A 20,824-nucleotide genomic window follows, 5' to 3' on the forward strand; every position below is an offset into this window, starting at 1 on the left:
ATCGCCTTGAACCTGACACCTGCATGAGTCTACAGTGTGGCCGACAGAACTGCTCCAATCTCTATTCTGACCCCAATTCTCCACGGTCACCCTCGAACGTGTCCCTCCATCCCCCTCACAGCCAGTTTCTGCATCTGTAAAATCAGAGCTGATTTTCAAATGCTCATGGCTCTGGCGATCCTCTAGGGAGCCCATTAATAACGCAGATGTCCAACGCTCCACTTTGAGACACTGAGAAGGAAGCTGCACCGATAACAGTTGTTCAGGCCGAGTCTGATATGGGTACCCCGTAGCACTCCATGACCAATCCCTGAGCTCCGGCCCCGCGGGACCCCAAACAGTAACACACGGATGCGTGGGTCGAACAGTTCACAGTAAAAGGGAGCACAGCCTGGCGCACCTGGCTGCAGGTGAAGAGCAAAGAAAAACAGGGAAAGGGACACAGTGGGGGGAGGGCGATGTCCACGAACAGGCAAAAATCTGCATAATCTAAGTGAGATGGTTAAATTGGACAGTGCTAGGGGATAGAAGGTTGAAGGCGAGTGAGCTGCAGAGTTAAGCAGACGCGGGTTCAAAATCTTGCATGAGTTTCCTTCTGTGACCTTAGACATAGCACCTAATGAAAGTATTACTCAGCTCGATGTTTCTCATCTACCGTACAGAGATATTCTCTAACATACGGCACCTGTGGGAGGAGCCAGTGAGATGCTGTAAGTGAATAATCAAGAGCACAGTGGACATGCTCAGTAAGTGCATGGATTATTATTTCAGAGAGATAACACAGGTCCGGTTTATAATTCTTTAAATGAAAAAGTGCAAAGTTCCTATTTAATTCCATACATCCAGAGATTAAATAAGCCCCTATATGTGACATCCAGCCATTATGTGTGCACTGCATTTGCCGAATACATGCTGGATTATGCCAGGGTCTGCAAACTAAGGTCAAGTCCACAGCGGCGGCTCCCTGTGCTCTCTGGGGGGCAGCAGCCCCACATGGCACAATGGCCCACTGGGCTGTGAGTTTGCAGACACAGCCCCACGGCTGCATCCATCTCCTTCTGTAAGGCATCCTCCTCTTCACCTCTGTATTTATGGTTTCTAATTTCAGGCAGAAGTACTCCATGATAATGTGAGTACAGTTAATCCCCAACCTCAGCACCCAAATTTAATTACCTTTAACATTTCAACGCTGAATATAGTATCTCTCGCAAATTACCAGAAGTTGGTTCAGAAGAGCAGGAGGGCTAGAAATGAACGAAGCAGATGAAATTCACGAAGAAGGGATGCGTGAACAATGCGGAGGCCCCGCAATAAATGATCACATTTAGTTTCTCTTGTACGAGGCACATGTATTCACATGTTACGCTATACCTGAAATGGCAATTGAGGTTTATGGGATGCAGAAAAGCTCTAATGATCTCTTTGCCTCATAATGAAACAACCAGACAGTTCACCGACACTTAAAATTAGATCTGAGTCTTTAAATACAAGCTAGTCCCATTGGAAGCCAGCGACTAACTCCATGCTTTTATTCCCAGAGGAAGCGACCTTCATATCTTTGAAAAATACTGGTGCCCTGAAGAAGGTCACTACATAATTAGCTACATTGTAGTATTTATTACATTCCTAGAGCTGGCAGAGTTTATTTTTAAAACTAGATGTGCTGAGTTTAATTAAACTTGTCAAATGTAGCATGAACTTGATGGGATAGAGGCCAGTGATTGGATCCCCAAAGAGGAAAATATACTGTTATGCTTTTGGTTAGCACTAAATATGGCCAAAGTACACGACAGACCACTATGGATAGTATTCATATTTACTGGTAATTCTTAGGATCCTAAAGAATGCAGTTTTGTTTTGTTTTGTTTTTTTGTTTGTTTGTTTAGAATGCAGTTTTGTTTTGTTTTGTTTTGTTTTTTTGTTTGTTTGTTTTCCGGTAGAAATTTAACAGAACAGCTTACTAAACATGATCACTTAAATAACCCAGGCCATTAAATAATTTTTCTCATGTTAATGGACATTGGGAATATGTAGAAACACATGATTTAATATTTTAGAGATTGTATATACCTTGTTGTGTGTTCTTCATAAAAATACTTTGGAGAATATGTGGATAAATCACGGAAACTTAGGGAGTGCTGGAACATTACAGTAAAATCACACCTTTTATGGTGGAGGCAAGGGACAGCTGCAGAAGCTAAGGGCACTAGAGAGTGGTAAGAGGAGAGAAGACGCTGGGTCTTCTCCCTACAAGTCCACCTGACGCTTCAGACCGCACCATAGAAGGAACATTCTCAGCTCCCCTTCAGCGATGATACAGGCAGCTTAGTAAGAGTGTTGGTGCATAAACAATTATGCATCCGATGCCTATATCTGACCACTTTCTCTCATACTTAAGCTAGAATTATGGATCGCAAGTGGTAACTTTGCAATATTTGAATATTCACTACTTATTTCTTAAAATCAGGGGAAAAAAACCTATGAAGTAAAAGAGTGTATAGTATTTGGTGTGAGATATTCATTTGTTCATTCAATAAATAAAGCAGGCATGAGTCTAGGTCCTGGGAATGCATCAATGAAAAAAATCACATAAGAGTCTCTGCCTCGTGGAGTTTACTCTAGTGGAGAAAATGGATGTTAAACAAAACGGACCAATGGATTACACAGAGCATCATCTGTGGTAAAGGCAACAGAAGAAAATAATGTGGGAGAAGATGGGGGAGGCGAGTTCAGTGGGGTTACCAAGAATGGACTCACTGACAAGGTGACATCTAAGCAAAGGTGAGGAAGAGATGAAGGAGTGAGCATGTGTACGTCTGGGCTGAAATGGAAGAAGCTGAGGTGGGGTCTTAAGGAGAGGCAAACGGCAAACACGAAGGCCGTGTGTTCATAGTGTGTTCTAGAAGCAAGGAGTTCCGTAAGCTGGAGCAAAGTTATTAAGAGGGAAGGAAGACTTAGATGTGGGACGGACGGGGTGATGGGCAGCAGGTCACATGTCAGCCCCTCTATGTCTTTGAACATTTACGCTGCATGTAGTAGTACCGTCATTGATTCACATTTTCACAGGATTTCTCTGGCTACTACCTGGACATCATCTTGACAGTCATTCATTAACAGTTACTTTGTGTAAGTCACTTAACCTTTCTGCATCTCAGGTTGGGAGCATCATACAAATGTATTTTAATGCACTGTATAAACGATAGTGTTGTCTCAAGCTCTCCATGGCCATGCCTCCATCAGAGCAATGATTTAACGGTGTCACAGTAGCTGGTTCTCACATCTGCATCCTCGTCAGATTTTTCAGTTCTAGAACCCTAGGGAAAAACCTCTTTCCATTTTTGTACATAGCACCTCATACAATGCTTATCATCTAGGAGAAACTCAACAAAGATTGGCTGAATATAACAAATTGCAAAATACAAGAATTATCAAACTATAAAACAGGACTCTAAATCAGAAGTCACAAGTTAGTAAGCTACTTGTAGACGCGCAAACACAAATCTTTGTTACTCAACCATTCCAACAAGAACTTTCGGTCAAACTTCTTAGCTATAATTCTGCAACTTGACAATATAATCAGCTGAGTTGAACCAAATCTGGGATTGCCTGGGCAAATATATTTTTTTTAAACAACCGAAACTATTTTTCTTAATTGTGTTCATAAACTTAAGAGCAAAATAGCCCAGATATTATGATTTTGCAACTAGGGATTTGGAAATCCTGAGAATGTATATTTCTTTGGTCACTATTTGTTTGACCCTGTGTATGTTTTAGAATGCCACATGAAGGACCAATTTAATGTCTATGCACATATCTACATGACATAAATACCTGGATTTAAAAAAAGCAAAAATACTTAAAAAATACTTTTAATTTCCATATAAAACGTTTATATCTGACAATGGTGGGTAATAATAGGAAATCACACCATCTAGTTAACCTTTTATTTTTTTAGTAGCCCTTTGCTTAAATTACATGCATTATAATGTGCCCTATAGTTTGAAGATTTAATGTCACTTGACCCCATTACACTGATGGTACACAAAGTGAGTGTGCCCAGACACTACTCCTAAAGTGAAGCTTCACAGTCATTTACCTTTAGGCACTGTTATTAATGGTCAATGTATGGAAAACACTATCAAAGGTCAAAGTCTTCTTAAATCACTCTTTTCAATCTATACCATCGTCCATGGAGGTTTACTTTCATTCCTTAAAAATGAAAAGATTTCTAAGTCTTAATATGATTAACATAAACTGTAACTTCTAATTAATTAAAATGCAATATTTACTAAGGAGTAACCTAGGAGTATAAGTGAGCCTTCCTCTGTTAGCATCTTTAAAATAAAACACATCCACGCTAGGCGGTTAAAATACTAACACACGTGACAATATGTTTCTGATAAAACTTTATGTCCACATGGTCATTATGTGCACTTAGTATCTAAGCTACAAAGTGATTCAAACTTCAAATAATATCAATCAAGTAGAAATCTTATCTTGTGATTGTCATAATTCAGCTGAAAATTGTTCTCTGTCACTCAACGTGCTTTAGAAAAGCACTCTAAAATAACCTAAAGCCCTTCGGAGGCATTCTATTTTAATTACAATTCTACAACGTGCAATTATCTTCCAAATATATAGCCATCGAATTTACGGTCCCCATAGACGGTCATCTTTAAATCACAGACTTTCTGAAATCAATTTGTTTCTTTAATCTGTTGAGCATCACAAACTTTTTTAACTTTATTGGCGACACAGGTGATATCTATGAAGTCATGATAAATTTTGGTCAATGATTCTCTCAGTAAGTTACCTAAATAAAAGCAACCTGGAAGCACTTGTAAAGGTTTTCTATAATTACGGGATATGTGCATCCCATTTACACCTGCATCAATTAGAATGATCAAAACACATAATTATTATATTCTATTTCTAATACAAAGCTCATGACTGAGAAAAAAATAATCTCTGTACATAAGGGAAGGCAATGCAACAAGTTAGCTTGTCCAACATTGAATTTTTAGTTACTTTACATCATGACACTGGTTGGGTGATTTTCATGCCTTTACTCTCAATGCATAATTTCTTTCTTGGTGAGGTTATTCATTTAATTGTGTACTGAAGGAGAAAAAGAGGCCCACAATTTCCAAGTCAACTTTGAATTACTTAATTATCACTTAATTATAAATGGCTATTTACATGGATAATCATAACTTTCATAAAATCTAAAGGATATAGCTACGACACACCAAGTTTTACTAAAAACGATTATTAAGCAGTTATAATGGTTAGTTGATTCGGAAATGGCACACGGACCCTTCCAACTGCTTTCTGTTTAATTCGGTTATTTGACATTTACGAATTCAAAACTAATACACTGAATAAACTGACAACCGTGAGGCCAGATATAAATCCTACCCATGTTTTCTACACATAACTCCCAACGGCAGTTTTAAAACTTTAATTGAAATCATCACAAAAACAACATTAATAATGAAAGCATTGTAAAAAAAAAAAAAAAAACAGATACGTTCGGTTTTCACTTTTTCTCTTTTACCTTTGGAAACAAACGCTCCTTAAATACTTGAAAACTGTAGTCTAGGCAAACAAGTCGACTAGTCTCAAAGATGAGGGGTCAGTGTGCCCTCCTGCCCAGGCAGCGGTGTGGCCGGTCCAGGCTTCTCTCGCCTGCTCCTCCCTCCCCACACCAAGGCCTCCGAGGACCCCAGAGGAGCTGGAAAAATCACGAATGGACTGGAAGAAGAGCCTTGAAAAAGTCAGGACGCCAAATTATCATAGTTTAATTTCTGCTTTCACTCGCAAACACTTTAAGAGAAAGCAAAGCAAGACGCATCAGAGATACCACAAGCCCAGTGGTTGCCTTCTTAAAAGAGAAAAGAATTGAGTTCAGCCAGGCACAAAGGTCTCCATGGCAACAGTGAATTTAGACCCCCATCGGCATTATTTATGCAACATTTCATCACAAAAGGACCCTCCCACTAGCCTGCCAAGCAAATTCTAGTTTTCTAATCTTCCATTCCTTTGCCCTGAATTTGTATGTGGATCCTTAGCTCTCTGTATCTCAACATTGCAAAAGAAAAAAAAAAGAAAAATTCCACAGAATCCTAAAATTGTTTTCAAACTGAATCTAGACTTTGTTTCCTTGGTGAATTCAAAAGCAAAAGATAGATTTAAGATTGTGTAGAGTTCATATTCAAAGCCAGCCTAGTTTTTGTGTGACCAACACTAGTGTATTCAAGTTATTTCATTTTTTAAAATGAGATTATAATTCAAAAGAAGTATAAAATGTGGTGAAATTTAATCAACCTAAAAGGCTCACAGAAAGAACTCATTTAGATGTTGAGTCTGAAGCTAAATTTTACATACTGATATCCACCCCTCACTCCCAGCTAAAACGGCATCTCAAAAAAAAATAGCCTTTTACCTGATTCTCTTTTAGTCATGACTTCTAAAAACATAAATTTAGCAATGATGAACTTTACACGCTTTTCAGTGCACTGTTTATTAAATGGACCCCAAGTCTACATTATGTAATTAGATGACTTGAGGCAAGACTATAAAACAAAAGCAAGTCTATAACCCAAAATAATTAGGTAATTGTGAGTATGAATAAGATGATATCTTATTGAAGAAATATTTTCTTCAGTTCTAAAACAATATACAACTGTACTTGTTCAGATAATATTTGATGATGTAGAAAGAAAACCATTAGTCCTCATTTGAAAAAGACGATTTACTATTAGCTCAAATAAGAATTAAGCAAGTTGGCTTCTAAAAAATTAAGTTTTGATTATTTTTAAAATAACACAAGCTTTAGTTAAAAAGTTCAAACAGGACATATGTTTAAAAATCTTCCATGCACTCCCAACACCAATCCTACTCTCATTCGATACAGCAGTTATATGTGTAGATTTAAATCACACAGCTTGATCTAGGTCCTGATTGACCCTATGTTGTCTTTAAGACAATTTTGCAAGAAAGGCTCGTGGGTGCCTGTATTTCCTACCACTGCATCCTTAGTAAGACTTTCCGTTGCCTGCAGAATAGGCAGATACCCATATCTGGGGTTCTGTAACCCCAGGACACGTGTTCCTCTGGGTGATCGTGGTGCCTCCGGAAGCACAGCTCACCTTCATTTTCTGTGAGGACACCCCCAGGGTTGGCCAACTCATGGCCCTACTCAGACATTTGTATAATATTGTGACTAAATCATTCTGATACCTTCTGACACTGAAAATCGAAGAAAAGAATCTCAAAGCCAGGCCGGCATCAGTCTCTTTTAGGAAATCACTTTCCCAGGTGAGACTCACCCACCCATACCTTAGATCCCAGCTCGCTCTCTTCCAAATCTACTGCCTTCTTCTCAGTTGCTTGTATGTCTTATTTTCTTCTCTTCTGTTTTATTTCCTCATACCAGTCCTCTTTATTTCTTCATTATCTATTCTTCTCGATGCTTCTAATATGATCTTATTTCAGCAATGGCTTTATCAGTTCCTAGTTTCCCATGAGCATCGCCAAGCTCATTGTTATTCCTTTTATGCCTTCTTTGTCTTACCATCATCTCTTTGATTCCATTTTTTTTCTATTATTTTAAATGTCTTCAGGCTATATAAAAAAAAAGAATATAGCTAACTTCCTGTTCTGTTACTTGGGAGTAATTTTATTTTTCTAAAATTATACTTCTTTGCCTTTTGCATATTGTTGTGTTACTATCTCCCTTTTCTGATTTCTTCGTCTTTTACTTTTTTTTAAAGCAATGTCAAGCCACTGTCTTACATTTAAACTTTTCAGTCGATTACTTATTTTCGAACCATGACAACTTTATCTCGGCCTGACTTTTATTTAATAACAAATTGAGGAGGAGAGAGCTGCTTGTGACATCCCCCTCAAAATGATTCTCTCTTTTTGGAGCTTGTCTCCACAGGGCATCCCGTCTCCCGTGCCCCCTCCCATCTTCAGAGCTCAGTGTTCCAGTGAAGGACTGGGAGTTGATGCTTTTTCTTCCTCTCTCCCTTTTTCTGTCTGTCCATCTTCTTTTTCAAAATGAAATTTGCACATTGTGTGATACCTATAAAGTGATGTCTAAATTCTGTGTGCCTCCTTTCTAGGAGTTTGTGGCTAATTCTGTTCCTAGTATTATTGTAAATAAAATTGTGTTTCTAATTTATTGTATTCTTGGTTCATTTTAGTGTTTCTAGCAAAGAAGAATGAACTGAACATTGTGTAATATCCATTGTAGTAGTTTACATTAATTTTGAAAGAGGCATAAATACTTGTTTTTTGCAAAATTCAACAGCCATTAGTCATAAAAAAAAAACCTTTCCAAACAAGCTGTAGAGAGAAATCCCTTCAATTTCAGAATGAAAAAAACTAACCTAAAAGTTACTATCAGAGTTAAATATTGAAAATGTCTCCTTACATATGAATGAGATGTCATTCACTGCTATCGTCACTTCTATTAACGTGTACTGATAAAGTAAAAACAAAATGTCAATGTACGAAAATCAATTTTCTTTTTGTTTATCAGCAAAAATAAAACACTAATACTGTTTATAACTATCAGAGAAAAAGAACCAAAACCTAGGAATACACCCGTGAAGGTGCTGGAAGACCTCCTCGCCAAACACTACACAACACTACTGAAAATCAGGCAAACCTAAATTATTGGAAGGAAATCCCTGGCTTATGAACTGACAGATGTTGTGAAGATTTCAATCACCTGGGATTAATGAATAGACTTAACACAATTTCAAGTAAATAAATTTACACAAAAACATGAAGGACCAAGAAGAGAAAGTGGTCTTGAAGGAAAGAAACAAATCTGGAAGGCTGAATTTGCCGAGTTAGAAGGCATAGCACAAAGCTGTGGTGTCCGTATAAGCAGAAATCAACAGAACACTGAACGGGAGAGAATCCAGACACTAAGCCATACGTACACCTAAGTTATGAGAATCATGACACGGACTCATGATGGGAAAGATGATGCTTTCACCTGGGTATCCATAAGGTGAAAATAATGTACCTTGATTCCCATCTCAAAAAATACACAAAAATCATATGGAGTGCCAGTCTAACTGTGAAAGATTAAACAGTCAAGCTCTGAAATTAAAATATAGAACACAATGCATGACCTTGGAATAGCCAAGGCTTTCTTAAGCAAGACGCAAAGTATGCTAACCATAAGAGGAATTTAAAAAGTATAAATCGAGTCATGTTAAATTGGGGACTTCTGTTTATCACGACACAATTGAGAAAGTGAAGATGCTGGTAGAAGAAATTCTCATTCTGTGTGTGTGCATGCGTGCGTGTGTGTGTCTATATCTATATATCAATAGTCCGGATGCAATGTATATAAAAATGATAGGCAACCCAATTAAAAAAAAAAGGTCAAAATACTTGAACAAGCACTTCATAAAAGAGGATATCCACATAGTCAACAAACAAATGCAAAGATGATCAGGTTCATTACTCATAAGGAAATATACAAATTTAAACATTTATGGGATGTCGACAGATACTCATCAGAATGGTTAAATAATAAAAAAGATAGAAGAGAAAATGCCAGCATTGGGTATAATCAGAACTTTCCTAAACCGTGAGTGGGAATGTGCAATGGTAAAAGAAATTTGATGTTTGTCAATCTTTTTTAAAGCTCATTATATGCATACTCTATATCTCAGCCATTCAGCTCCTAGACACATACTCCACAGAAATGTGCATATTAGTACACCAGACATAGTCATCTATGATGCTCGTACTAGCAATACTCCTATCAGCTCCAACTGGACGCTGCGGAGATGCCCAGTGAGAATGGAGACAGTACAGTACATGTGCGCAATGAAATACTCTTCGGCACAGAAAATAAACCAATAGCCAAATGCAGTATCACATCTGAGTCTTTCACACATAATCTTGAGCAAGCTACACTTGATGACATGCACTTCTCTGTAGGTATGTTATACTTAAAAATTTCAGTCCTAAAATACTTGCAATCCTAGATTGCTAGAAGTTGTAACAGACATGCATGAAAAGAAACATCATTTACCAACTAATGTTCTTGATTTTTAAAAAAATATATATATACCTTTTAACTTCAGAGGTTCCCAGCAACATTTTTACCAATTTTGTTTGAAAAGAAAATAAAGAATTCTTAAGTCTTAACAAAAATAAAAGTAGAAGGATGAAGAAATCACTATGTGAGCGGCATTACCAATTCTAAAATAATTCACTACACTGTGATCCTTTTGGACAAAAAAAATCTAACTTCTTGGACAAAAAAAAAGAAGAAGAAGAAGAAAGAAACTGCATTTTAATGTACTGGCCACCTTAATCTACTAACAGTGACAGCAAGGTCAAAGACTAAGTAGCATTAATGCAGACAAGTTTCAACGTTATAAATAAGTGAGCAACTTCGGAATAATTTCCAAATAAGTTTAATGTGGAAAGTTTATCTGTTTTATTTTAATAAAACTTGATCTTCAGAAGCTACTTTCTAAAAGACTTGACTCTCCCGCAATTTCGGTTTTTCATTTTCTAAGAATCAGCAATCCCGTGTCAAACTCTGTTAATTCTATTTATTATCCCTCCAGACTCTAAGGTATAAAATTACCAGTGATTGACAGCCAAATTACTGAGTCTGCTTTCCAAAGGGCACGGTGAAGCTCCAGCACAAATATTCTTTTGCAATTAAATAGCTTCCCGGAGTAATATTTTTAGGGCCAGCTCAGCTTTTCATTTGTAGTCCGCAGTTATCTCTGCTGTCCACGGCCAGGATGGATTGTAGGACATGGGAGAGGAAAGAAAAGAAGAAAAGGAACAGGAAGGAAGTCAAGCAAACAGTGCTGGACTTTTGCCGAGTGTCCTGGTAGTGACAGCCACTCGGGGAAAACCGAAACCCCTGTGCTGCCGGCTGCTGCTGAACAGGACCTAGTGTCGGATGCATTGAAATAGGACACTTGGTACTTAGAGGCTGGATGTACATGACCTCACACACTAGCACGTATTCATGAATCAGTGTAAATCTGAACCCCATTATAGGAGTGTAGGTTATACTAAACCTCGTTAATAAAATAAAATATATTTTCCTCATCATTTGCCCTATCAGGGTATAAACTTATTTGGGACTTTTACACTGAGCGAGTCACATCTTTCTTTCACTCTATGCTTTAAAAGTAAAGCTCAGGCAATGGCAGATTAAAAAGACTGAAAGATTTAGGGGTCATGATCTACCCCAGCAGGAAACTAAATTCAGAAATATCCTCGGTTTTCCGGACTGGGTGTGCGGCTGACTATCTGGTAACACATCAGCAACCCCCCCTGGCTTTCCTGATGTCGTGAATTATCGATCCGTGAAATTCATATGAGTTTGTATTCCTGCCTGAAGGCAGGAATCCCCAGCTACCGAATATGTGATTGCCATGAGTGCAAGACAATGAGCCTAGGACACGATTCACAAAATGCATTAGTTAATCAAAGATTGAAACACGTCTGCTCTATGGAATACTCCTAAAATACCACAGTGTGCCAGTTTACTGTGAATATACGCACTTTCCAAATAACATCAATCATAACAAACACTAAATTCTTATTTTAAAAGCTGTATCCCCCTCTCCCCCCAGGCCCTGGTAGAATGCAAAATTTTAAATTACAAAGGAGTTTCCTTATGGCAGAACTCAGAAGGAAGGTGTCTATCATATTTTATCCTTTTTCATATTTCAAGCCCATGCTGAAGGCACTATCTTCTAAGAAATAAGTCATTTTATTTGTCTACTAAGAATACTGCATCTTAATCTCCCAGTATTAAGAGTAACATTTGTCTCAATGTTTTGCATAATTAGCTCGGGTCTTTCTCTGATATTCTTTACCATTTATGTGATGTGGAGGCCATGAATAACACTGTCAAAACAGAGTGGCCCTGTTTCTTTGGCCGGACCTAGATATTATGTCATCGTCCCAGACTGAGACACCTAAGGAATACCAATAAGAAAACGTACATGACTAAGCATTTTAAGTTCTTCCCACAAGTGTTCGGCTAAACCACTAGCCACAGAGAATACCTTAAAAATAATTCTTTGCAAAAAAAAAATAATAATAAAGTAATAACAAGGTTCAAAGAACTCTCAGGGATATATTTAAAACAAATATAAGTAAATTCTTGAAAACACGATACGTTTCAACGCATCCATCTTAACTACGTCAATATTTTGGTATAATCATTTCCTATCGGATACGTACTCCTTGGGTAGTAAGTATCACAATTTCTTCCAGTTAACCTGGAACATTTTGTCCTCTAAGTTTTAAGATTTAACTTGTAGTTGTGTCTTGAGAAGTGACAGAGGGCAGTGGCTCCTGGGGCTCTGTCACTGGAGATGGTGATTACAGACTGACCAACAGGCTCAATACGGCTGACATTCCTATAACTCGATGGTGCTAGTGTTCCCTTTGTTCTTGTTGTTTGCTGTGAGCAATTTTAAAAGCTGATAGCAGCATTTAAATATTTGGTCAGCATCTTTCATGGAACATAGTATATTTGTTCCATATCTTCTTGAATGCCTTAGGACAATCTCTAAGTTTGTTCTTTGTCCTGTGCTCAGGTGGGCTGTGTGTGGAGCAGGGTACGGAGCTGGGCTACACAAGTCCAAACTGATCTTTAAGAAAAAGACTTTGCTTGCAGACACTGTAACATTGTCTATTAAACAAATGTGAATCACAACAGGCTCAGCTTATCCTTTGTCAAAATATTACAGTTTCTTGAGAATTTTGAAGACTTTTCTAGAAGGCGTTTGGAATACACCCCTCTCTATTTCTGACTATTTCCCAAATCTGGTCTCTAGAAGATGGAGGTCTTGTCTCTATGATATGATTTAAGTTGGTGTTAGAATTGGTGTCACACAATTGAAACGAGTGTTTGCTTAGGTACCTACAGGCTGTGCTTACAGATCTTTAAATCTCCTAGATACGGAAGTTGCTGTCTTCATAACTGCAGTCCATCTGGAATGAAATGTTTCCTTGGCATCTTCACAATTTCTCACGTCACCCGAGGGACTGGATGAAAAATTTCAGGCTCGCTTAGCTCTGTAGATTTATGCTACATTCCTTATTTCTTGTTCTAAGGTCACAATTTGGCCTCTGCCAATAATGTCATCATTTCCTTAATTCGCAACCAAGCACCCTGGACTGAGGGACATGAAAAAAATAATGAAGATAAGCTGGCATGATATTGAGTAGGTGACTCACCACCGGATGACACGAACTCACTTGCCACAACCCTGAAACTGCCCTTGTCCGCATCCTCACGTGATGAAGAATCACTCTCTTTTCTGTTGCACTAAAAAAGTTGAAGCATGGAGTGGAAGGAATTTCTACTACTGTTTTTTGCACATGTCCAAATGGAGCAAGTCCCTATCTTATTTATACATGAGTAAAAAGATTCAGAGAGATTTAAAAACGCGCCCCAAGTCGCATAGCTTTTAAGTGGCGAAACCTGTTATCTGAACTTACGCAGTCTGACTCCAGAACTGAGGTTCTGAACCAGTGGTGACACCTATAACACTTACAAGGTCTTAAGTTTGTCTTCCAGGACTCATGCCTAAGAACCACACCAACATCATGGTCTTACGGGGTTTGCACAGCAACAGAAGAATCAGATGACCTAACTTTCCTGCCACCAACCAAGGAATAAAGCTCTGATGAGAAGAAATTCCAGTTCTAAGGTTCCTATGGAAGACAGCACCCCAAAGCTGCCCCCATCCAATCTACCTACTAAGTAATCCTTCACCAGTCGTGGTTTTGTATACCATTTTAAAGGGCTTTCAAGATTGACATTGTATACAAAAATTTTTAAATCGTTGACCTGCTTATATTTGGGTAATTTGGTTGCACTGCTTTAAATCACTTTATATTTCACTAAGCCTCCTATGGGAAGGTTTCTAGGTAGAGGGGAGAAAGGAAGTCGCTATTACTTTTACAGTCTTTTAATATATAGATTGAGGACTAAGAGCTGAAAAAATCTACTTTCAGTCACCATGATGACTTGTGAAAAGTACAGGACTTAACCAAAACACTTCACCAATTAAGTGCAAGTATAAAACTTTAATATTCATTAAAGTGAATATCCATTAACACCCGGCTCCTAAACATCAAAAGTACAGTGTCTATAATGACAACAAAAGTGTTTGGGGATATCTGTGTTAGTAGGTCATGATGCCCCAACAGAACACTGAAAGAAATGAAAGATGCTAAAGGAGACAAGTTAGCTATCACGGCAAGTTTTATCTCAGATAGGCATTTTATTTCTAATATATCTTTTGGTACCTTTTATCTTCCAGAACTTTTTTGTACAAGTTCAACAACATATTTAGTCATAATTATTTAATAGCATTTTTTTTTCATTAATCCCATTTGTGAATGAAATCCTGAACTTGCCAGCAGCTGTTTTCACCAAATATGGTATTTCCCCACGACAGGATATCCCTGGCCAGCAAAAGAGTTTAGTCTTTTTTGTTGTTGTTGTTCGTTTTTGCTTTTTGTTTTATTTTTGCTAGTTCCTAAAATACAAACATTTTGGAAATTCGGCTAATCTATGAGGTCAGTGTGAGTCAAAGGTCTGATTTATGCCTGGGAGTGCAATCCAGTGATAAATCGAGGTAATAGAAAAGGGAGTAATGAAACATAGTTTAGACTTTCCACTGGGGTTCGTAAGTCACAAAATTTATTATTTTGATGAGAAATGGCACAAGGAAATGGCAATCGGTTTTCTTGAGGGTCTTACTGTATACCTGGGAACCTCAAAGATACGAGTTCCCTCTGATAGTCTGATGATATTCTACAGCCATCAAATTGATACTTGAGTCACATGCTGAGGAATTTCAACGTGAAGAAGTGGCTCAAAAATGCATCTACGTACCTACTTTTAGGAAACCTCCCAAATATTGGGACCATAAATGTTTCTATCCAATTCTGAAGCACAGACACTAATATAAATCTTAGCATAAACGATCCACAATTCAAACACGTGATTCAAGCTTTCACTTCTCCATCAATCATTAAAGTTTCCCTCGTCTGATATTGGTAGCTGTCCAAGCCAATCACTGAGGCATTTATCTACTAAGAGGATCACAGATCCACATTAACACACTGTTTTTTTTTGTATGAGCATATGAAAGGCATTTGCAGATATTTAAACTCTAAGCAATACTTGGGGCCTCCGAAAGCCATACAAATATCTATTTATGTATAACACGTACCAGATATTTTCTACAAATATATTAAGTACAGTGTGCATTCTGTTTCTCTAAGTTGAAAAAATGTCAGCAATCAAGCAAATATATGTGCATATCTTTTAAAATGAAGACTAGCGCAGGCAATTGTATTTCAAAATTATTGGGCAGAACATTTTCAGACAATGATGTTGGTATTGAAAGGTTTGATCTGGAAAGAAATGTCAGCAATTAGCTCAGCAGTAAGAGCACAGAAGTCAAAGGCAACGAGAACAGCGGTGATAACAATGCAGTAGGAACAATATTGTGAAGGCATCCATGAGCGCCTGTCTGCGGGGGAGACGGACAACTCACAAATCACCGAATTACATGGAAAGAACGTGGAGAATTCTAAATCTAACAAATACTGTAATACGACTTATGTCTAAAGCAAGAAGGACATTTCTTTATGAGCGATGCACTATTTTAATACTACTACAAATGGAGGTAGAAATATTTTTGAATAACTCAACTCCGAAATAAATGAATGAGGAATAAGAGAAATGCATTTGCATTGAAATATGTACAAAACACACACATATACACATTTCGCATGTATATAATGTTGACCAACACATTATATGAGAACTCAAAGAAAGCTAGTTTCACATGTATTTTGTTTCTTTTTCCATGGTATATGTTTACCACTTTTCTGTTTGTGACCTAGTCGAAATGGTCATATTCCGCTTCTCACCATTTTTCAGACTCCTCCTTAAAATGCTATAGAAAATGGTATATTTCCATACACGAATTTTATTCTCTTGTGCAGAAAATTTCTCCTAACGGAAGCGGCATCATAATAGGCCATAAATAATTGGAACAGATTTAATTCAGGTCATTAAAAATAAAACTTAGATCTCTAAATTCTAATGTGGCCTGTTTGAAAATCCTTGGTCATTGTGAGTTTATTGAAATTATTTCATTAGGTTTAATTGTTAATATTTAATTGTTCACTTCTCACAACTCATTAAGATTTTAATAACTCATACTTTTCTAAATGAGAAAATATATCATAATAATAATCACATAAATATATCTATCGACTTATAGTTTACAAAATGGTTTTACATAAATTATCACTTTTGATCTTCTTAATAATCATTCAGTTAGACATTAATATCTAAAGCCAGAAAGATGTTATGAATTTAATAACAAAAAACTAATTTATATCAAAATTCTTATTCGGGAAGTTAAATTACCAAGCTAATTACAAAAACACTAAGCCACATATTAAAATACACTGAGGCAATGCTCGTTAAAGCAAGCACTTAGTGCTAGGTTCTAAAACATTCTCCCAACCCCCTTCAACCACCTCCCTCTCCACCTAACTCTCTAAGAGGTTTTGCCAAGTGGGAAAAGGTGACCCCTTCCTGCTAACCTTTGTTCTCAAGGCTCAGACAGGGACACGCCTCCAACGGTGTGACAATCAAATCTCTTTAATAAAAAGGGATGTGAAGCACTAAGGGATTCAGTTTCTCTTATTATGGAAATTAATGATAGAGTTTCTTTTTTATTTTATTATTATAAATTATGCCGTCATAATAATTTAATGTTTCACATTGCAAACGGTTCATAATACATTAGTATCATCACTTCCATATTCGTATTACCATAATTAGAAAATTCTAGGTAGAGAGAAATTAGAACTACTTTTTTTTTTTTCATTGTCGGTACATGGTTTTTGTCATCTGAGAAGATTCGAGAATCCAAAGCAACACAAATGAATATCACTCTCTGGGTAAGTTCTCCATGGACATGTGTTAGTGTCCATAATAAACATGATGACATTAGGTGGCACTATTCAAACACTTTCTTGGCAGTCACGGCAAGAAACAAGGGCGTCGCTTTTTGGCCATGGAGACCAAAGTGTCTCATCCAGTGTCTGTCCAGATGGAAGAGTGACACACTGAGCCGGTGGGGGCACTCAGGGAACAACTTTACAACATTCAGGTTCAAAAAAGACAGAAAGCCAGAGACAGTTTCACTCTCTCTTGAAACATTAACCAAAAATCACCAACAATCTAGAATACTGCTTTTCATTTTTCAAGCTAATAATGGTAGATTGAAGCAATCCTTGTTCTAGAATTCTCGTGTGGTGGCAGTAGCCTAAAATCAGTGAGGAATAAACCCTGTGAGAGGACTTATTAAACTATCTTGATAAATACAAAATATATCAATCATTTGGTAATTAAAAGTAACAGCACCCCTCTCGAGCTTTTCTCTACCCTATTACAGAGTAAAGAGAGAACTTCACAACATGTATCTTAACAACTGAACGAACTATCGATCCTTTATGCCTTTACCTCCAAAACACAACATGTACTCACGATCAGCATGTAAATATAAATGTCATAGCTTCATGAATCTACAGAACAAACTTTCATCTGCATTTAGTACATTAAAAGATGGCCATCTATTTTTACAATGTGAAAGTTGTCGATTCTAGTTTCCAAAAGAAGATTCTAAGTGCATGCATTTATCATGAAACAAACAATTAGTTTTTGTGCACGTTATAATTTTAAATGTCAGAGTTACAGCAAGCTGATGATTTTCAACTTTATGATCCTTTGTCGGTGGATTGTCAGGATGTCACGGGCTGTGTTAGGACTTTGGAAAAACCCTGCGTGTTCTTAGGGAACCAGGATTCCTCTGCCAATACACGCTTTGAAAGTAAAATAGACTGGAGGCCCTGAATGAATCCAGAGAAAATGGCTAATTACAGAGGTGCTACATTCAGCTTTATAATCATGTTATTTTAATGGAAAATGGAAAACCCAGGAAGATTATTTTCCCTAAAAACAAAAGCCAAAGTAGACAGATAGAAGTTGAGTTTATGACAGATGATAATATTACAGAGAAGTTTATTACCCAGCACAACAAATTATTAATTTGAGAAGTCTCTTGTTTTGACTTGCATTCATTCACTCATTCATTCACTCATTCATTCAACAAATAGTTATTAAATTTTTCTCTGGACACTATTCTGAAGGGCAGTAAAAAAACAGATATGGCACCATCCTCACACAGCTTACAGTCCACCTTTATTTTGGATACATTCACTATCTGAAGTCTGTTTTACAATCTGAATTAGTATTTTCCTTTGTAACTGATCACTATATAGTATTAGGGTATATTCTGAAACTTCAAAGTTGCTTGTTACTTTCCATCACACATAGGGGTGGAAATAAGAACAGAGAAGTTTACTATTTAGCATGTCTGACAAGCACGTATGTTCATATGCTGGTTCTTTCTCTGTTGAAGTCTCAGTTGCTGGAACATGGGCAGCGGGGGTGCTCAGATTTTGGAATAAAGGCAGTATTTCACGTATGCAACATTTGGCTGAGGCAACTTGTGTCCCCATGTCTTCACAGTCATCCAATTGGCTCAGAAAATTTACAAACACTCTACTTGTTACCTTGAATTGGACGGTAACCATGACCTAGAAATCGAGCTAAGTTCTCTATATCGACAACTTTCACCACAGCAAATAAAGTGATTTTCACCTTTGTTAAAGATGAGAGAGATTCAAGAACGGGAGTGGCCCGTGTTAGGCCCCACAAGTCTGTCCTCGACTCCTGAGTCTTCTTTAACTCCAGATTTTTCGAGTGTCCCTCATCTTCTGCATGCGGTCTTTATTCTACATCCTCTGCTTTGATGTTCTCTAGCTTTCCAAATCTTAGTTCTTCCTTTCCCCCCTAGAAAGCCTGGGGCTCACCTCCCCCAGATATGTCCGATGCTTTCATATTACCTGGACCCCAATTAAACGGTCATGTCCCACGATCTCAGAAAGTTTAAAAGTTAAACTTTTAAAGTTTTAAGTTAGAAAGGTTGCTTTCGATATGATCATATTGAGTGGGAAATTAAATGAAACATCTATAGTTCCAGGTCCATCAGTGGAGGGATGGCTTTCGAGAAAGACTTTCATGAGCATTTTTGGCAGTTTTCGTTTTAGAGTTTGGAGACCTACTTTTACCTTTGTTCCTCCAGGGACTAGGCGATGTGTAATGGGAAACTAGGAGGCATGGTCAGCCTTGGGTCCCAGTAGTAAAGGAATGAACACCTGCTTCCTCTTGGATTCCCAGGTGGAACAGAGAAAGGAATGACTGGCCTTTGGTGCGACCCCAAACCCCTTGGCAAGTCATCTCCCTTTTCTAACATTTATTGTTTCTTGCTCTGAAAAAGTCTCCCTTGGCGCGCCCTTATGTTGTCACCGTTTTCAGGCATCTTCCATATAAATTAATGTTCAGTAGTAGGAAACATGCCAAAGAGAAGACGTTAAACAATAGCATGAAGATGATATATATTCGCTTTTGGAAAAAATTACTAATTAATTTAGTTACCTGTTCTTCAAGGAAGTTGGGTTACATTACGGTGCTGGTGAGATTCAGACAGGAACCTGGATCAGGAGCAAGTGCTCTGAGTCCTAGTTACAGCACCAAGTTTCCTTGGGGAAGTAACTCGACTTAAATAAAATTCCTTTATTTATAAAATTAGAATAGCATTTATACAGCCTAATTCAACACAAGGCGATAAAAGTACAATGGGAATTAAAGCTACAAGTTCTGTGGGGTCGAGGGCTTGCCTAATACATCTTTATACTCCTCACGGTGCCTAGGGGGGTCCAATTGTCAGGAAGAGTTCCTTTTACCATTCTGAAAAGATGGTCCCCAGCTCAGTGACACCCTCACACCAGACAGGCACCTGCTATGAAAGGAATGTATGTGTAAGAAAGCACTTGAAATTCTCCAGGGATATAAACAGGTAAAATGATGACAATGTCAGTGTGTTGTCGGAGCCGAAGACTTGATGGTAAAGAAAACAGACAGCGTCTTACATTCTATTGGAGAGTCACAGACAATCAACATCCACACTAAATGAAAAGACCATTTCTCACGGTGAAAGATGCTGTGAAGAAAACAGAACAATCTGGTGAAGTGATCCAACTTTCACGGTGACGAGTCAGCAGGCAGAGAGCTCTGTCCATCATCTTAAGGTTTAGTTTTTATTTTAAAGGAAGCCATTGGAGGGATCTAAGTGACATGATCCAAAAAAAAACTGCTTTTAGAAAGATCAACTTAATATCTTATGCAAAATTTAATGTGAAACTACCTGGAATAATACAAACTATTAAGAAATAGCCCTGTTTGGGTCTGAAAACCATGATTCCTAGAAATCATGGAAGGTGATTGGTGAGGAAGATACAGGAATAATCCAGAAACGGTGATGGTGTCTGAGAATATGGTACTAGGAAGAAGTTGTGTAGGAAGAAAACACAAGTGTCCTGAAATGGAGCTAATAGGACATGACAGTCATGACAGAAAGAATTCTAACGATGTCTCCATTCCCCCGAGATTCCTGTGCTCTGGTTATTCAATCAAACATTCATCTACACTTTACCATGAAGAGACTTTGAAGATGGACTTAAGGTTACGCATAAGTCGACCTAAAAATATGGAGGCTATCCTGGACTATCCATGTTGGCCCAGTTTGGTAATGTGCGCCCTTAAATGTCCAGAATTTTCTCTGGCTCTAGCCAGAGGTGATGC

The 20,824-nt window shown here is 37.7% G+C and overlaps 1 protein-coding gene across 2 annotated transcripts in view; it reads right to left on the reverse strand.

Annotated features, from left to right (window-relative positions):
• Positions 1-20,824, reverse strand: part of CTNND2 (catenin delta 2) — a 651,480-nt gene that overhangs the window by 523,036 nt on the left and 107,620 nt on the right. Inside the window, exon 1 of one of the 2 annotated variants that reach the window (XM_006915864.1) lies at positions 5,558-5,714. The exons of the other annotated variant lie outside the window; for it this stretch is intronic. The gene's annotated coding sequence lies outside the window, so the exon portion shown is untranslated. Of the gene's footprint in view, positions 1-5,557; positions 5,715-20,824 lie in introns of those variants that run through there. 2 annotated transcript variants of the gene reach the window in all.

The sequence above is a fragment of the Pteropus alecto genome, unplaced genomic scaffold (assembly GCF_000325575.1).
Source record: "Pteropus alecto unplaced genomic scaffold, ASM32557v1 scaffold66, whole genome shotgun sequence".
NCBI classification, from domain to species: domain Eukaryota; kingdom Metazoa; phylum Chordata; class Mammalia; order Chiroptera; family Pteropodidae; genus Pteropus; species Pteropus alecto.